At 39.4% G+C, this 20572-nt stretch overlaps 1 protein-coding gene and 1 long non-coding RNA gene across 3 annotated transcripts in view; one reads left to right on the top strand and one right to left on the bottom strand.

Moving 5' to 3' along the window:
• Rab27b (RAB27B, member RAS oncogene family) overlaps window positions 1–20572 on the top strand; it is a 162503-nt gene that overhangs the window by 42599 nt on the left and 99332 nt on the right. The window lies entirely within an intron of this gene.
• The window catches only part of Gm41770, a 79558-nt gene that overhangs the window by 35698 nt on the left and 23288 nt on the right, over window positions 1–20572 (bottom strand). The window contains exon 2 of the long non-coding RNA XR_877537.3: window positions 18988–19057. This is a non-coding gene — a long non-coding RNA (predicted gene, 41770). The remainder of the gene's footprint in view (window positions 1–18987; window positions 19058–20572) is intronic.

The following is a 20572-nucleotide window of genomic DNA, read 5'->3' as shown; positions in this document are numbered from 1 at the left end:
CGTGCCCTCACCTGCACCTATATCATAAAGTATTTCACCTATATTTTCTTCTTGCTTTTTCAAATATTGCATTAAGTTCTCTGATACATTTTGGACCAATTCTTGCAAAGAATAAGAGCTATGGGTCTACCTTCATTCTTCTACCAGGGGACATCCAGTTTCTCTGATTTCATATGTCAAAATGCTGTATGTTTCCAGTGTATTTTGACACCTTTGTTTTTTAAAGAAGGGTAGGTATGAGTTTATGTTTGATCATGTTTTACATGGTCCAGTTAAGTCTCTAAATCATCTGCTCTTTATTCATTTATAAGATAAGTCGTATTCTATTGCAGTTTCTTCCAGTTAAATAGTGGCTCAGGCAACACTGTTGATTAAATAACCCACCCTCTGAGAACTGAACACACCTTTATTGTGATAGGCTGTGTTCTGCATTCAAGAATCAATTTGTGGATTCTCAGCTGTGTTTGTTTGATCACTTTTTCCTTTCCTGTGGCATCTTGTTTGATCAGTGACCTTTCACTAGCTGATATGTCAGGCTCCTCCCTTTACAGTCTTTATCAAACTTTTCTCCACCTTTTACTTCATATGAATGCCAGCACTACTTGCCCCAAATAAAAGTTCGTAGTTAGGCTCTAATTCGAATTCTTACTTAATATAAAAAGTAACTTTTGGATCAATGATATATTTCTCAATTTCCTTGTCTTATTAACCAAAATGATCTTTAGGTGTGGCTTGACAGAGGATCAGAGACTTTGAAGGTTTAGTGAGTGCTTCAAGGTGTTGAAGCATGGATTGGAGTGACTTACAGCTTAATGACAAAGATCAGTGCATAGTTACTATCATACTCCAGAAAGTGGGGATTCAAGGGAAAGGGTTTAAGGGTTTGATTGGCTGGATAGATGCTGAATTCATGTCCGTGACATGAGAAAAATGGAACATAGTAAACATGTTCAAATGTAAGGGATAAGGGAGCCCAGGTGTGGCCACAGTGCCCTCTGAAGGACCCAATAAGTGGACTGAACTGGGAACTGGAAGGAGAAATCTGCAATAAGCATGATGTGTAAATAGGTTCGTTGTCACAGAGATCACAGAGATGAAAAGTGGTGTGTGTGTGTGTGTGTGTGTGTGTGTGTGAAGAAGACAGAGAGACACACACTCAGAGAGAGAAAGAGAGCGAGCGAGAGACGGAGTCACAGACAAATATGGGGGGAGGAAGAAATAAGGAAGGGAGAGGCTGACTTTTCCAAGACTTTATAAAATAAAAGATAAAAATTCATCAAATCAATGATCTCACGTTCTTTTTAAAACAGCATATCCTATGCTCAACAAAGAGACAATAGATATTTCTATTAGTAAATAGGTCAGGTGGAAGATAAACCTTTATTTTGTTTTACTAAAATAGCTAGAAAAGACAGAACCTAGCTAACCCTGAATATTATTCTGCTCGATGCTGGCAAGAATAAATACTTGTTTTGTTCATGATGTTGTGAAAGACTCATCTTTAGGTTTGGCAGTTATGAGAAAATACAAACCATCTCTATTGCTTGATGGAAAAAAAAAAGACTTTCTGCAGCACGCACATGCATTCACATGCACACAAATGCACACAGACACTTTGAAGAGCCTCCCTTTGATTTCTTCATGTTGTTTACGGTTTCTGGTGGGCTGCCATGTTTATTTCTAATGATGAGTTTCCTTGGGGAATGTGTCTCTTCACCTCCAGTGATAATATTATCAGTACAGTCACATAGAGGTCCTGGATGGGGACCACTTTGTTAAATGACATTTGGCAACTGACTGGTGAGGTTTAGCCAACTGCCATGCCAGATATTTAGTGACATAATGTATCATGGGTTAGATGCCAATGGTTCTTGGACCATTTCCTCTCCCTGCTTACGTGTGATGGACCCAGGGGGTGACTAACAAAGTGGCACACTCTATTCATCTGTGAATAACGGCATGTGCAAATGAAGCCTGGGAATTAGAGCACTCCTGCTGGAGAGGAGAGAATGTTCTGGTGGCTCAGCCTCAATTCTGCCTTGGCTTCTAGGCTTATCCATATTGATGACCCCCGCATTTCCATACAGCTATTTGAATCAAAATGTGAATTCTCTCATTTTAATAGTTACAGGCATCCAAATTTTAAACAATTCAGGATGAGCATAAGAAATCACTGGCTTTCGATTAATTACACTGAATTGGGGAAATTAAATTCGTACTCCAAATCCAGTCATTTAAAAAAAATTATTACATAGTAACAAAAAACAATTGCTATGCTTTGATTTATTCTGGGTATTCTACATATTTTATTCTATATGGCATACTTTTTGTTTCTGAATTTCCCTAATAAAACTTTATTGAGGGAATGTTTTGTATGTTACCATGGTAATCATTGCCTGCACTGTCTGTAGTGTTTCTCTTCGATGTTCCCCCATCTGTCTCCCTTTTCCTCCATACAACTTTTTCTCTGCTATCTGGAAGAATGGTGTCACTTCTCTTTAACCATTAACTCACTGTTCTTTTCGTGAACTTGCCATCATTTATTTACTCATGTGTGACTTCAAATCGGCGGAGACTTGTCGTTTTAAGGAAGTTTAGTATCTATTTGTTTGTAGCTCTTTAATTGTCACGAGTACTCACTGGACCATCTGCCAAAGACCACATCTTTCCTAAACTTAATTGAATCAAGCAAATTGGCTTTCGATTTTTCATTTTATAAAACAGGGAAGGAAAATCAATGTTTTAATGAGTCAGGTAAACAAAGAGATTGGATTATTATTTTTTGTTTATTCATATCCATTCTCTCCAAGGATGCTTTTGGCTCTAAGTGTGAGATCAAAGCCCAGCTTCAGTACTGGCGTGCCAAATCAGTAAGGTGGCTGTAGACACAGAAGTAGTAACTTAACATCACTATCCTAAATAAATCAGCCCACTGAAGCTTAATAACGGCGTAGGAAGGAGCTTTTCTAAAGGACGGAGTCCAGTCATTTCCTGTGATGTAGCAAGGTAACCTGAATTGTTTTCATGGTTATATTTGGTGTTTCTCATCCAGGCAACTTGGATTCCCTGCAATCTTATCTTCTAAACATACGATTATGCATTACTAAAACACATAAAGAAGGAACTTCCTTTTCATAATAAATCATACTCTATAGACAAATGAGGCAATATACATTCTACTTCTCAAAGGGAGACAGTGTTTACTAATTGAAGATTTAACGCACAGCAAAACATACCTTCTCGTCCTTTTCCTGATGTGTTTTTGCCAGTACATAATACATAATAGCCAGAAATATCTTTGAGAATCTGAATGTGAGTGAACAGCTACAATACACATGGCACCCCTGACAAATTATAATCTTATCCACTATTCTCCTCTGTCACCCACCAAAGCTAAAAGGAAAAAAAAATACAAAATAATGTTACTACTTAGAAGTAATTATGATCTCAAAAAGCTTCCATTTTATGCTGGGAAAATTTTTCAAAAACATATTAAGATAGATTAAAGATAAATACATTCACTGGTCTCTATTCAGTGTGCCAGAAAGTAAACCACGCCTTTACTATACATTAGCCCATTCACTCTCCTAACAGTCGAACACAAAAATAACATTATTGTTCCCCTTTACAGGAAGGAAAATAGAGCCAGAAACATTAACAAACAAAAAATATGGCTATTGGAATCTGAACCAGTATGGAATCAGAATCCAAACACAGGAAGCTTGGGAGACTATGAAGCTAGCTCTCCTAGCTATTGTTCAGTAAGGTCGACTACTAACAATTATCCTTATTAAAAAAGTGTCAGTGAAAGCTAAGATGCTGTTCATGACTACTTACTGACCTTTAGACAATCAGCTCGGTCTCATAGTTACAACTATAGAGAGACAATATTCATTTCTGGTTTTACTACAAGAATGAAGAGTAATCCAGTCCCTTAAGACCCCAAAGAGTATAGCTGTCTTTCTTTTCCTCTTCTGGTCTCTTGTTTGTGATCTCTCCTCGGGGAACTTTGCTCCATCTGAAGGAGCTGATACTGATCTGCATATTGTCAACCTCCCATCTCATCAGAGTCTCTTCTGTTCTGTTCTCCATCCCCAGAGTCCAGAACTGTGCCTCAGAAATGTGGGGCACATAGCAAGTTCCTGTACTGCTAGCGATGGAAAATGCACAAAGTCAGCATGTAGCTCTCATGAGCTTCCCAACACTGTCCTTGTATCTTGTAGGGACAATGACTTCTAAATTTGCATTATTTCTTCAGACAACTTGAACTTGGAGAAGGGCATTCTATTTCACACCTATACTACCTTGGGAGAGTTTCCTCACATGCTTCTTTTTGTCTGAGCTCTGCCTAAAAGAGACAGTGATGGCAGTGCAAAAGTAAGGTGACCCTGAAATCCTGCCTGTGAAGTCTTCCCCACCGTCCCTCCCATTAGCTGAGTGACAGAACGGAGTCATTGCCTCTGAGACTCACATCTTAGATCTGGAATTGATGCCAAGTTAACAATATTCCATCCATTTTCCTCTAGGACACAGGTTGAGTTTCTTGGCTTAATTTTCATCCTCACCATCGTATTGCCAATGAAAAATGTGTCCAGGGAACATAAATGGCTGCAGGCAACAGTCTGCCCTTCCATTACTCCACCCCTCTCCCTAGTTCTATCTGTGGCCAAATTCTGAATCCTGGCCTTCAGGTGCCAGTAATCTATATGTACCAACTTGGTTTTGACCCCATAATTATTTGTTATGATTTAATTGAATGTCGTATGCAATGCTTCCTGAAATTGAACCCTTAAGTATTGCTTTCATCTTCATCTTTGTGGCCCAGTGAAACTACCTGTAATTGCTCCATGCCATCTATCCTGCCTCCACTCCCAACTCTTAATCATGGTGTCTACCCTGCCTGAAATGCTCACCTACGTAACTTCTCCTGGTTACCTAGTCAATACCTAGTCAATACCTAGTCAATACCTCGGCCTCCTCATCCTCTTCACCAATGCTCTGACTCCTCTTCTCCAGTGTGTGCTCCATATGTAGGACACCTCGTACTTGTAGTTTATCAGTAGAGTGCTTGCAGTTGCCATACATCAAGGAGCAGGTATATTATGAGGGATGTTCTGACATTTCTGTAAATGAGCTTCCATGAAAAAGATGCTAAAGTTAATATTTTCACTTAAGTAGATTACTCAAAGATTTATGAGATGCTTAATTAGGAAATAAACCATATGTTACAATCAAAAGAACATGCAGTATCTTTACGTTTCTTGATATAAATCCTATTCATTTACAAATTGAAATTGCTTGACTGTAGCCTTTTCAGGAAACAGAGAGAGCAGGGAGAATTGACAATTCAGTATCTTTATGACGGAAGGAAGTTGCTGTGAATGTCACCAGAAAAGGAAGTTTAGTAACCTAGTCTCTCCTGCCACCCCATCACCACCGGCAGCAAAATGGTCTGCACAGAAACCAAGTCCTGGGCTAAAAGCAGAGACCTGTCCTTCTCTCCACTCACTTTTATATCCCATCCCGAAGAAAAGAATAGCATGTTCTCTGAGGCCTCAACTTGAGCCATGACTCCAGATAGAATGAGGGTGGCCTGAGCCATGTATAACTATCCTCACAACATGTGTTTCGGGATCAACAGGGGCAAGCAACCCCTCATTGGTGAGCTTCTTATTTTGTTTCATGAAAATTCCATCCATTGTTGTTGAATGAATCCAGAAGAAAAGAGTTGTAGATGCTTGGGGATGGATATAAAACCAATAGTGGGAAAAAATTCCTCATCACCATGGATGATAGTCTGGTGAGCATGTTGCCATGGTACTGTGTACAGATATTTCTATGGGTCACTTAAGTTTTGTTCTGTGATTGTCAAAATATGTTTCTGTTTCTTGGACAATTGCCATCTTCAAAGGCTTATTCATCTTTCTAGCCTCAATACCTAAATTCTACTTTAGCTTCAATTTAGTCATGCAAAGGCAACATGAAGCCTAAATCCATCTGATCACAATAATCTATGAGTGTACTTACTTAATTTTTCATGATATAATCAATACCTAACTCTTTCATAAATTTCATTACAAAAGGAATCTAGGTTTTTAGTATTTCCTAAATACTAAAAAGAAAGGGGAGCTGTGTGATAGAACTGGGGTACTGTGGGGGAGTACCTGAAGGGCTGCTGTGTGAAGATTTGAAGGTAAGTGAGTCCTCACTGCAGTAGACATCCTATAATATTAGAGAAGCCGGGACCATGGAACTTTTAGTGTGACAAGAGAGGAGGGAGAAGCCTAAGCCAATGAGAAAAGTTGTCTCTGCTCCAGTTGACAGATCTTGAAAAGTGGGGGTTACCCAAGTACTTTAGAGCTCATCTGATTTCACTATGAGTCCCAGATGCTAGGCATCTATCAGCAGGATTTAGTGATTTTACAGATGAAACTGGGATTTGAGTAAATTACCCTTTGCTGTGCTCGGGTCTTTCATTTTACTATTAGATTATAACTCAGTTTTTCAATTTAATTTGTTTGTTTGTTTGTTTGGTTTTTTTTTTGTTTTTTTGTTTTTGTTGTTGTTGTTTTTGTTTTTGTTTGTTTGTTTTTTTCGAGACAGGGTTTCTCTGTGTAGCCCTGGCTGTCCTAGAACTCACTTTGTAGACCAGTCTGGCCTTGAACTCAGAAATCCGCCTGCCTCTGCCTCCCGAGTGCTGGGATCAAAGGCGTGCGCCACCACGCCCAGCTCTCAATTTAATTTTATAAAACTATTACAACGAAGAGTTTTAGGACTTTTAAAGTGTTGAAATTTGTAAAGACTATAAGGACTTTTAAGATGGACCATATTTTACATTATCAGGTAAACATGAGACTGAGAGTGAGGCTCAGAGGGTTACAACTTAAAGCGCTGTGTTTGTGTGGTCAAGTTGACAAGAGGAGGGGTTGTGATGTTGAGTTTTGGTAGTTGCTTTGACACTATGTAAAGTTATCTGAGAACGGAGTCTCACAGAGGCATCATCTGGATCAGGCTGTCTTGCGGATATGCCTGTGAGGGATTGTCTCAATGACTCATCCTGAATGTGGGTGGCTTTATTCCACAGGCGGGGCTCGGGGTGAATAAAAGGGAGAGAGACAACTGAACACTAGCCTGCCTCCTTAACACATTGCCCTCTGTTTTTCACTGAGTGTACACCTTGACAGCTGCTTCGAGTTCCTTCTAACTAGACTATCCTGAAAGATAGATTGTAACCTGGAATTGGCAGCCAAATAAACCCTGTCTCCCTTAAGATGCTTTTGCTGGGATATTTTATCACAGCACCAGAAAATAGAGCTAAGACTTTGGCCAACTTGCAATTTGTCTTCCCCATAGCCCTCACTATTCCTCAGCTTCCTACAGCATAGGAACTTCACTCTTTCCCAAGAAGAGCATGGTGGCACGGAGAAACGCAATTAATTAGTCTTTGCATCTTGGCATTCTGCATTCAGAATTGACTCGGACGCTCAGGCAATTTAATGACCTCTGTGAAGCTCTAAAGAAGACAGTGCTGGCAGAAGCCAACTGGGTCACACAGGCTTGGCATTGTCTCACGCACTCTTCTTAGGCAGCTTCTGTTTTGTGCTCGGCAACATGTGGGGGAAAGATTGTCCTCTTGGAGTCCCCTGTACAGTTTTCAGTACGTGAAGAAGCTTAAAGCTAAAAATAATTGTGATCTTATAGCTCAGGCTACGTCATCCCATCTAGCACAGGTTCTGTGGGTCTTGTTTTTTTCTTTTGTTCATTGTCTTTCCAATAAAGTTGGTCTTCATAAGGTCCCTACACACCCACATACATGTTCTTCTTTCTGCTTTGTTCACTGTGGTTCTATTATTCTAGAAAGTCCTTCTCTCTACTTTCTGAACAGGTAAATCTCTTGCCCTTTGTCAAGTGTTGGCTGGCTCTCTTGAAGTCAGTATATATGCATTACTTTAGACCATAATTCTTTCCCTCTGAAATTTGTACTTGTATTCATTAATACAGAGGAAAACAAAAAACTATCGAGAGGTTCTTTTCACAATGTACCATGGGCCTTGTTCCACACACTGAGCTATGCTTTAATGCTGGTGGTTCTCAGCCTTCCTAATGCTGAGACCTGTTAATGCTGGCACCTTGTGATGTCGTAACCCCCAATCATAGAGTTATTTTGTTGCTATCCCATAACTGTAATTTTGGTACTGTTAAGAAGTATAATGTAACTATTTGATATTCAGGATATCTGATATTCAAACCCTGTGAAAGAATGATACAACCCCAAACGGGTGACAACTCAGATCTGTTGCTCTAGACTGTATAACCTTGAGGTCAGAAGTACAGAGTTTGAAAACAAAACAAAACAAAACAAAACAAAACAAAACAAAACAAAACACACTACATGTTCTGATGAACACTGAATTTGGATGCCCCTAGGGAATGGTTAGCTGTTTATTGGAAATAATATATTTGTTAACTGGTTGCTATTAGAACACAACCTAATATCCCTTTATGTGGTTACATTATACTACAGCTTGCAAGCTTGGGAGAAATTTTCCAATTTGCTAGAGCCATGCTGGGCACCCAAGGGGTGAAATTCTTCCACAAAACCAGCGAGTGGAAGTTGGCTTCAGCATCACTGCCTGTCGATCGATACCTCTGACCTGTAAGCTGCAGTGAGAGGCCAAGTCATGAAGCACCTGCCACTCCTGTATGCTTAACAAACAGGAAGCAGAAGATACTGCAACAACCAGTTCCAGCTGCCTGCCTGTTTGGACATTTTACAACAATGCAGCCTTTGTATCTGGCAATAGCATCTAAGGGCAAAAGCACCTCCCCAGTGGCCTTTTGCTTGGTTTCAAAGTGTCAGTTTTCCTTGATAACTGGGTGAGGACAGGAGGCTGTGGAAAGAAAAACTGAAGCCTACCGTTGTCCTTCATAGTTGGCTCAGCCAACCTTTATTCATGGCAGAACGCTGAGCAGGGCATCCTCTGCCCTTTGTGAATCAGGAACCATGGTCTATTCATTTTGCTTAATGCGGTATGCGTTTCACCCAGTTCTGTATGGTACACCTACTCCTGCCCTACACTTAGGTCTCCTCTTTTTCTAAACATTGCATGAATTGGGCTTGAATTAATGTATAATGCTCAGAAACTGTGATGCTAGATTTGGACATTGACCTATCCCAATTTTGATCCATTTGGAATCTTGGTTCCTTCCCAGGGGCCTCTCCCTACAGGAGGGGCCACACTGCTCTCATGAAATTGAGAATTGCATGACACAGCAGATAAGCTTCTTACTGTTTAGGCACTTAGTCAATAGCCAATTATAATCAGGTCATTGGATATATATTTGTTTATTTCAGAATTAAAAGGGGGTTACTGGAAGGACTGCCTTGTAATGTTTTAGATTTCCAAGGAAATTTCTGTTAACTCACAAAACTAAATGTTACAACCATGAAAAAAAACAAAAAAACAAAAAACAAAACAGGTACCAATTCTTTAGAACTCTGTGACAACTAAAATTTTAAAGAAAACTTTAATGATATAAAAAATAATGCGTTTAAAATATAAAATTCTGAGAATTTATTAATTATAGTGACATTTGGTTCTCAAGTATAAGAGATAGGTTTTAGAAAGTCAATGAGAAAAATGATTTGCTCTTGACTAACATACATACCAAAACTTACCATTCCATTATGCCAATTTACCACCCATTATGTAAATGTGTTACTGTTGGAATATTCATTATTCTAAAAATAGTAATGCCCAGGGTATAGTTATTATTTTGATGTAAAGATTATGAGAATATAATAATTACGAAGCCAACCAGGCATGCCATTTTCATGTTTTGTTTGACAAAGTATATGGAAACGTGACTTAGAGAAGGTACTTAGCATGTTATTACACAGATGAGAAGGGTTATTAGTATAGCCATAAAACAGAAGCCTGGAAAGGGGAGTTCATAAGTCTCCAAGAAGCTTGAATGGGGAGACATTTCCAATTAGTCACTACCCAGAGAAGATGTTCTTTTGTAACCATTTAGCTTGGTACAAATGCTTAGAACCTTCTCTTCCTCTGTTGATTCTTCATTTCTCTTGTGGTATAAAGCAACATAGGTGTGACTCCAAGGTATATATATTTGTTATTAATTGTCATAAAATAGGATCAGAAATTCATAAATAGCCATCTAGTAACTTTCAAACTTGTTATTAAAATTGAGATTCTTCTTTAAACATGTTTGTATGGCTGTTCCCACACAGTTGGAATACTTGAGTGCCAACCATGCTTAATCTTGCACAGCTTCAGAAATCCATGATAGTCAATAGTGATTCATAAGTGAAGCAACATTTTGAACAGGAGAAATATGAAGTTTTCACCCTTGTTCCTCAAACAGAGGAAACACAGGTTGTACAACCTTCATGGCTACCATTTTGAATTCCTTAGGATAGCATCCATGGGTTCCCATGATAACTTTTTAAACCCCTTGGGAATTCACCGAGTGGATCTCATGATGATTACCCTCTAAACTCATTCTGAGTATGAAGTACATGTTTTATCTTCTCCCCTGCTGTGATTTTTGCAGTCTCACTAGTTGTATCTTTCAAAAACTATGTTTTGAAAGTTGTGTTTTAGTAAATATCTTTTTTTTGCCAGCTTTAAAATGTTAATCATATAATCTGCAGATTCATGTAGCTCTGTATGTATACCCAAGTGTGGTAATTATTTTACATTTGGCTCTCTAGTTGTCATGTCAAGGACTTACATTGAAAAGCATCTGATTGATTATACTTACCTCTAAATGACTTGCACTCTTGGGAAGCAAGATTCAATTGATTTTTTAAGAGTACAAAGTTGTCTATGAAATTCAAGGAAACTCCTCTCTTACCCTAGTTCCCCTCTGTGCATAGACCACAATTTGCCACATCAGCCTCTTTGGCAGAGCACAGATGCTGGAACATGTCTCAATATGACATTCCTGTGTCTCAAGAAACTACACACACTCTGTTTGGACTCACAGTTACAAACACCATTGGGGAAGTTCTCATAGAGTCAGTTTGGATCATGCCTCATCTGTAACCAATGGTTTGTGACCAGTAGAAGAGCTGAGGTTATCCAAATATGCTTGTACCTATGTGTAAATAAAGGAGATAGGGAAGAAATGGCAGGTTCCAGGGACAAGGAATCAGGGAAGCAGACCCATGAAAGCTCTACCACAGAATGTCAAGTTCATCATATTTCAGAAATAAAATTTCTATTCCCGGGAATTCATAAATTGTTGAGGCAAAGAACAAAGAAGCCAGAGTGTTGTTGGAACTGAGGTATAGAGACCTATTCTGATTCAGGTATGAGCCAAGAAACCAAAAAACTTCCAAATCTCAAATTCTATCTTAATTGGATTTGCCTCTTTTTTTTTTCACATTCTCAATAAAGTATCCATGGCATTATTATTGATTGATATTGGTACCACAGTAGAGAGAGAGAGAGCCTCACCAGGATGCTAAGCCTTCATTTCCAGAAAGATCAGAAGGGTTTAGCTTTCTTGGAAAAGACCAACCCCTGCCTCCCCATGGCTAGCTCACTCCAGTTACTTTATTCAATCATTATACAAGGTTAATTGGGGCTGGGAAAGATTCTAACTAACAAAGCTATCTTGCTCTTTCTTCCTGAGTGAGCAGACAACACACCCAAATCTCAGACCCTTTTGACTATGATTAGCTATAATCAAAAGTAAAGGAGTACACATGGAGGGACCCATGGCTCCAGCTGCAGATGTAGCAGAGGACGGCCTTGTTGGACATCCATGGGAGGAGAGGAGAGGCCCTTGGTCCTGAGAAGGCTCAATGCCTCAGGTAGGGGAATGTCAGGACAGGGAAGTGAGAGTGGGTAGGTTGGTGGCGGGGAGGTGGGGGGAGATGGAATAGGGGGTTTTCAGAGGAGAAACCAGGAAAGGGGATAACATTTGAAATGTAAATAAAGAAAATATCTAATTTTAAAAAAAGTAAGAACTCTGGGTTTTCCAGGAATATCTTAGACCAAGGTTTGTGCAGTTGCAAGCTCTCAAGTAACACCGAGTGCACATTTTTCAGGGAGTCAGATTTCTTCAAGGTTCAAACAGGCTCAGAACAATTTCTCGCCTCAACTGATTAACCTAAACATTTCCCTGGAAGTCAGACACAAGGGCTTCACTATACATTTCCCCTAAAGCCAGACATAAAGGCTTTACTGTACATATCAGTACAGACCATCTTGAGGCACACACATGTCATAACATATTACATCATGGTCATCCTTCCTGGGAAACCATCACAGCCTTCCCTGAGTCCTAAAGGCAGCCTCTCATCTCACTTTGCCCACTCTTCCAGACACAGTAGCTTCCCATGTTGCCTCAGGGCCCTTGCTTGTACTTGCTCTTCTGACTAAAATAATCTTCGCTTCCTCAGATCTGTTTTTTAATGCAGCTTTGATGATGAAGTCTTGCTTAATCATTCCTTTAAATTCTTTGTTTTGCTGGGACTGCGGATGTAGCTCAAAGGTAGAGTATTTTCCTATCCTTTCTGAGTTGCTGGGTTTAATGCTCAGCGCCTTAAATAAAAAAGGACACCCCTGAATGACTAACCCCTCCCTTTTTAGTTTCCCTTGGTAATTCTCGATTATAAATAGATTGTCTTCAGAGTATAATTTTTGCTCATGACTTTCTTCTGCCATCAGACTCCATGAAGATTGTGGGCTTGATTTTACTTTGTTTTCTACTCAAAGCCTACATCAGTGCCAGGAACAAGGAAGGGTTTCAGTAAACACAAATTGTTTAAACATATGGATTGTGTTATTGTATATACTACTCAATGGGCTAGGAAAATGGAATATGTGTGTTTATAGTTATGGACAAGCTACTGAAGTTCAAATTTAAAATGAACTGCATCTGATATCTAAGATCAAGCCACTGAAGAAGGTTCTATTACATCTTCCAGTTGCAAACATGTAGCCTTCCCCCATCAAAAGCAGTAACTCTCAATGCACTTGGAAACAAATCCACTATAAGTGATCAAGTCCCAGCTTCCATTTCTGCCTAATGCTGGATTATATAATAGGAAGCACCCCATAACTAGACTAGATAAGACCTCCCAATACTTCATTGTGTCTGACTCTATATGCATATCCATACCACATATAATGGAAGTAAGACTAGAGATTGAATAATCACATGAATTACCAATAAATTATTATATGAAATGTGACTGCAACAAAAGCTTCAGAAATTTAAAGGCCATTGTGGGATCTACATTCTCAGTTAACTGTTTTTTTTTTTAAATAATCTCTGAAACATATGTGTCTACAAATGAAATAATCAAAGTTTATTAAACATAAACAGAGGAAGTGTGTTCCCGAGTAAATTAAATTAAGTAAGATCTTTGTCTGTAATTAAGTGGCCTTATAATTTATCACAGAGTATTTTTATCCTGAATCACACTGTTTAAGCACATCTCTATATCAACAGAGATTAATAATGTCCTATTGTGCTCAAATACATTCATTAGCAAGAAGTTGACTCAAATTCACTAGCTTTGCTCAATTCATCCTTCCTAAGGTAGCTTAACACTTTAAGACAGGTTGAAAACGATAAACTGTTGAAACCCCAGAATTTGGCCTGAACAATGAAGATGGATAACAAAAGTTGCAAAATAAATATTTAGGTTCAAAGTAGACAGAAATGAGCCCAAAACTACTCGTTTGCACCTTGTTACTGTCTGATACACATCTTTTTTAAATTTTGCATTTTGAAGGTAAAAATAAGAATTGCCTTCCTTTAGGAGCTGGAGAGATGGATCAGTAGTTAAGAGTACTTGCTGCTTTTCCAGAGGTTGCAAGTTCAGTTCCTACCACACTCACATTGGGTATCTCATAACAGTCTATAATTCCTGGTCTAAAGATTCCTTCTTCCACTTGCTGTGGGTACATCCTACACACACACACACACACACAGAGAGAGAGAGAGAGAGAGACAGAGACAGAGACAGAGACAGAGACAGAGACAGAGACAGAGACAGAGACAGAGACAAATGCGTGCATACATACATACATACATACATACATACATACATACATACACATATTTTCTTTCTCTGAGAGGCACCAGAACTTTGTTTTGAAAGTTAATGTGTTTAACAAACGCAGGAGAGGCTGGAGAGCTTTAGACAGAGTTTCTTGCAAAAAGACTATTCATCAATCACAATATACCTGTCTCACTCATTGCCCAGCTATCAGCAGTTGATTCCAGTGAGAATTATTTTCCTGCTTTGCAGTCACATGATATTCTCCAGTTCTTCCACGTTCCTCTCCTGTGAGACGGAGCCCAATATATGCTGGAGCTGTGCTTGGTTGAGCTTAAGCCTTTTGCACCAGATCTTGAGTGTTCAAAGAGTGATTCTTTAATTAGTATAGTAGTATTTTTGTTTCCAAAAAGGTCTGGCAGTCTGGGTAACAACCATGGACAGCTTCCTTACAGTCCCATTTGGAGCATCTAAGCTGTGCTTGGAACATGAAGAGATGGAGACGATGACAGTGCCTCCTGATCCGGGAGGAGACCTTATTTCTTGTTTAATAGACAAAATGTTTGACTTAGTGTTTGCACATATGAAGGGATGAATGAATGAAACCTAGGCAACAGTAATGAAGACATTGAACTTCAGGGAACAAAATAAAACAGAATTCTATAACGATTAATAATGGAAACATTGAACTTCAGGGGACAAAATAAAACAGAATTCTATAACGATTTATAATGGAAACATTGAACTTCAGGGGACAAAATCAAATATAGAGAATTCTACAGAGATCTGTATAAGACATCACAACAAACAAACAACAACAACAACAAACAGGAACTGGCAAAATAAAAGTCTCCTCACCATTGTTAGTCAGTGATGAGACAATCATGATGAGATTGATATCTAACTAATGGCTTGAGCCCCATAAATGATATGGAAGTCGTGTGAATAATTCATGCCATGTGTCCTGTTGACCTTGATACTTTCCACAACAGTTTAAATTTGCTTAAAGTTCCAGGAAAACATCTCATTTAAAGCCATGCTGGTTCAGCAATATCTGAAGCTACCCAATCTTCAACTGCCTAAGGACCCTGGTATAGCTGTCTCGTGTGAAGCTATGCCAGTGCCTGGCAAACACAGGAGTGGATGCTCACAGTCATCTATAGTATGGAACAGAGGGCCCCCAATGGAGAAGCTAGAGAAAGCACCCAAGGAGCTGAAGGGGTCTGCAAACCCTATAGGTGGAACAACAATATGAACTAACCAGTACCCCCAGAGCTCGTGTCTCTAGCTGCATATGTAGCAGAAGATAGCCTAGTCAACCATTATTGGGAAGAGAGGCCCCTTGGTCTTGCAAACTTTATATGCCCCAGTACAGGGGAATGCCAGGGCCAAGAAGTGGGAATGGGTGGGTAGGGGAGCAGGGTGGTGAGAGGGTACAGGTAACATTTGGGACAGCATTTGAAATGTAAATGAAGAAAATACCTAATAAAAAATTAGGGGAAAAAAAAAAGAAGAGTCTATTCTTGGATCCAAGACAAGATAAACTTCTGAGCATGTGGCCGATGCTCCTAGAGTATATGAACATTTATATATATATATATAGCTTGGCCTGTGATCTTCCTTGCTTTATTTTTCCCAGAGAGTCCATGAGAATGATCCAATGACGAGAATCACTGCTGATAAAGTTTTTAAAGGCACAAATGTCAAAGGTTAAACCAGAGAACTTTCCTTGGATGAAAAACAAGTTTAGAGATATCTGAAGACTCCCCGGACTTCAGAATTGGGCTGAGCAGTTGCTGACTCCACCAGTTACTGAAGTTGTGATGATTCAGAGCCCCGAGACTCTGACAGGTCTTGGCTGTCTTATTTGACCTGTGACCCTCTTCTTCAGTAGCGAGACCAAATTAGGAGGCAGGGAGTAAAAGACAAGAAAGAACAACTCATTATCTTCTGACCTCCCATCATGACTCCATCCTTCCTTGAACACTGGGGCTGTCTACGTGTTCTTCCTCGAATCCTAGCCTTTAATGATCAAGAAATGCAAAATAATAACCTAATTTGTTCTTAAAATTGCCTTAGAATGAACAGAAGGTAATAAGGAAATTTAAAAAAAAATAGACTTCATAAGACACCTTACATTTGTGAGTTTCAAGCCAGTGACTCTCCCTATGCTGTCAGCAGGGAGGGAGCTGATCTCCGTTGTTTAGGGTTTCCATCGTTCAGGGTTGAGTTTTGAAACAGGGTCTCATGAGGTACCCCAGGCTGGCATTAAGCTTGCAGTGATTCTCTGGCTTCATCCTTCTGAGTGTTGGGATTAGAGAAAGCAGTCACTGAACCCCGCTAAGGAGGGTTAGTCTAGGAGGGAGATTAGGCAAAGGAAGCAATAGCATAGAGCACAGTGTTCCCCCAGGGCTCCGAGCTTGCATGTCATGGACCTGGGAACTAAAGGAAGAGTGTCCTGAGCAAATGATGTGTATCGTTTCAGCAGTGCTTAAGACACACATTGTAAACTGTGAACTAGAAAGTCTGCGGATTCTGTTTAATTCTTGGTTCTAATTATGTGTGGTCCCCATACCCCCACCCAAACGATATTTTATCTCTATATTGGGACTGATGATCTTCCAAAAATGGAAGATTTTAGCAGTTTGGAAAGAGTGACGTTTATTCCAATATTGAATTTGAAGAAATGTAAAGTAATTTTGTCAGAGCTATGAAAATTTCCAATTAAAAAACATCTATTCTTACTGTATGTGTATGGGGATTTTACCTGCATGAGTGCCTATGCACCATGTATATGCTTTGCCTACAGAAATCAGAAGAGGGTGTCAGACACTGTAGGTAAACATGGTTGTGAGCTGTTATTGGATGCTGAGAATGGAACTCAGGTCCATTTGTAGAGCAACAAGGGCTTATAACTGCTGAGCCATTTCTCCAGCCAACAAACTGTTCCCATTCTTGTGTATGATAACTATCCTTACATTCTATCTTAGAGGGTCTTTTACTTTTTGCATTCTTTTTTTTTTCTTTTTTCTTTTTGGTTTTTTAAGACAGGGTTTCTCTGTGTAGCTCTGGCTATCCTGGAACTCACTCTGTAGACCAGGCTGGCCTCGAACTCAGAAATCTGCCTGCTGCTGCCTCCCAAGTGCTGGGATTAAAGGCGTGCGCCACTTTTACATTCTTAACAGTGACTTTACTTTATACACTCTCTTTTGCCCAGCCATACAATTGGGCAAACCATGGTTGTCTTTCAAAGTGATCAATATCTTCTACATTAATATGTGGACTGCTTAAGTAACAATGACTTCATCTCAAAGTACAGGTAAACAAGCCATCAAAAAGTCGTTTAGACATCATTGCTTCAGTCATTGATTTATATGTGCCAGAAAAGTACTAAGAATGTCTTTGATCTGTTGTATAGGTGTATGTACAGATAGATGTGTGTCTGAAGACATTCTTGTTCAGACACAAGTTTCAGGTGTATTTATTCAAATTCCTTTTTTCCTCATTTTCCAACAAACAGTATTATTTTGGATTTTACCTTACTAAGATGTTATAGGGAATGAGAGGAGAGTGTGAGCAAGTCATGAAGACAGTGGCCTCCGGCCTCCTGCTGGTCAGCAGATTCTGCAGTGTTCTACTTCTCTTTGAGGTTTTCCTCAAGCTACCACATCTGGAAGGTCTGTCCCTTTGAGTTTTCACATCTTAGGATTTGGTGACTATTTTAAGTGACATGAGAAAGTGTCATGAAGAAACAAAGTCTTCCTTGTGTCATCCTTTGAACTGGAAGTGCCATCAGAGATGTGTGATGGATTCAGAAGATAACACACTGCAATCATCCAGACTTTATAAGTTGTCACAACTGCATAACAGGAATGAAAGGCTTACAGTCCAAAATCCTGTCATAACTGCCATGATTTCACATAACAATGTGCAGTCGGTCGTGGGGGCCATGAGTTGAATTTGCCTTTCTGTCGAAAAGGCTGGCTGACAGAGGAGTTATTCTTCCAGGGTTTGAACCTAGGCTTTGTTGCTTACCAGCTGTGTGAGGAGTAAGACTGGATACTGAATGGACTAAAAGAAATAAAAAGGAAAGGCCGTGACTGCTCTTAGGCATGGTGGCAGAGAGAGTTTACTGTAGATGTGTGGGAGAGCACAGCCAGAGGCAGACACATCTGGGAGAGAGCAGAGTGGTCACTGACCCTGAGCCATGTGGTGTGGGGAGGGGAAGGGACAGAAAAGACCCAAGTACAGAATCCAGGAGTACAAACATAAAAAAATTAGGGGCAGAAGGTGGGTAATCAAACTGTCTGGGTTATAAAGGGAAGAGCCTCTAGGGAAGGGCAGCCCAGTCCCTTGACTGGAGAGTTCTGAGTAGAGGGCAGGGTATGCAACCCATACCCCATAACAGGTAGAGACTGAAGGATTCTGGGAGAACATGGAGGCAAGGTCCTCTCTGATATGTTAAATACACAGTTCAACCATTTGGTCCAGGTTTAAAACTTAATAGGTACTCAGATTTCTCTGCTTCGGATTTCTATCTTCTCAGAGATGAAAAAAAAAAACCTACGTAGGTGTAGCAATAAAAATCAACCTAATTAATATATACAAAGTAGTCACTACAGCTGAAAATGCAGAGAACATTGTACTTGTTAGTTACCATGACACACACAGCCTCTGTAGGAGCACTCTACAAACTTTCAGCCCCAAATAAATACATTTGCATACATTTTCTGAGTGCTATTACCAATGACATTTCAGTAAGAGTATGTTTTCATTAAATAAAAAGTTGAGAATGATCAAAGTGAGCTCCGGCAACTCTATTAAAAGGTATGACTTTTACACATAATTAAGTAGGTGCAGGGAAATGCCAGACACTTTGGTACAAGCTCTTACAGAGAAAAAAAATTCTTTAGCATACCCCCCAAAACACGCAATTTGAGCCTTACCTGTAGGAAAGCTGCCATTCTGAAGGTAGAGCAGTTCTCCATAGAAGTCTTGGCATTGATCCCCATGGTACTAGAAAACCATTGAAATAACTGTCACTGCTCTCTTTAATGAGAATTCACATAAAAACCAATCCCTACTCCATAGCTTCTTTATACAGAACAAAATCTCTGAAGCTATCCTTCATGAGAATGAGAAGTTCCCGCTAGACAATGGGAGGACCACCTTTACAGTCCAAGGAGCCATGGCTAGGTTGTCGCAGTCCTCCACTGTATTTGTCTAGGGTTCCTTATTTTCTGTGCAACAGTGAGAACTGTAGTAAGAAGCAAGTGTGCCTATCACATGGCACATGTGATGCAAGCTTCTGGGTTACATGGCTGGTTTCTAGTCATATGCGTTGCCATTTGGACTCTTTTTGGTTTATCACAACAAGTACAAGCATTTCTTTTCAAAAGGAGGCTTTTTGTTCCTCACATCTATGCATCAGCCTGGTTTTCTCCCTGTCATCTAAACTTAACAAATTTCCCGTCGTAATAGTAGAGTGGGAGTTAGGTTTGGAGCGATCTGGAAAAGAGAAAACACGGTCACATGATATTTGTAACAGCGGCTATGATAAGAAATAGTTAATCTTGTAACAGGACGGAAAAAAAAGATCCTCTAAGAGGTCAGAAAGCAAGAGTTATCACTGTATTCTTCATCTCACTTCAGAATCTGGGATGTAGACATAGCTTCCACCCTATTGCCTTATAATGTAACCAAGGCCTGTAAGTCTTTCAACATTGAGAAGATACATTTCCAGCCTTATAAAAGGATATGAAAATGAGTTGTATACAAAAAAAATAGCTTTTTACTTTACAAGTAAGATGCAGACTTTTAAAAGTTTGAAATTTCATAGGGATCCATAGCTGTATTTAAATGTCCAAACATTATATAAATGCTTTCTCCAAAATAGCTGCACCAGAGTTCACATTTTCACCATTTATGGAGACAGACTAAACAAATAACTCTCTAAATAGATTTACCAATGACCTATGTCTGAAATCTAATAAGGATGAGATATTAAAGTATTTTCACAATGATTTTCAGCTCCGTGATTCGAAGGCCTGGTTTTCCAGTAGACATAGCTGAGTAGTGGTTTTGGTTTTCATGCCAGCCAACGGCAACTCACATGGCTAATTTTTCTATATTTTGAAAACATCTTATTTGCATTAGGATATTTCTGAATTAATTTAGTTTCTTCATTCCCTCAAATGTTCTCTCGTGTCGTCTTGTCTTGAGGATCTCAACACTGGATGCACAATGAAAATACCCAGGAGATTTATTGTTTTCTTTCTTGCTTACTTAGTGTCAAGACTACCCTGGAAAATGCTAATTCGCTTGACAAGATGAAACTGAGTATTGGTAACAACTACCTCTGTGGTACTGCTCTATTCTGCAGTCTAACAACTGGCTGTTCTTTTTGTCTCTATTTTCTCTTAATATTACCTATTGAGCTCATTTCTCTTCCCCATTGAACAGTGCTTGTTTCCTATTTCCCGAGAACTGAAGGCATAGAAAATAAATATTCATCTCAGATATACCTAATTA

The sequence above is a fragment of the Mus musculus genome, chromosome 18 (genome assembly GCF_000001635.26).
Source record: "Mus musculus strain C57BL/6J chromosome 18, GRCm38.p6 C57BL/6J".
Lineage (NCBI taxonomy): Eukaryota > Metazoa > Chordata > Mammalia > Rodentia > Muridae > Mus > Mus musculus.
This window is presented reverse-complemented; position numbering and strand designations above follow the sequence as displayed.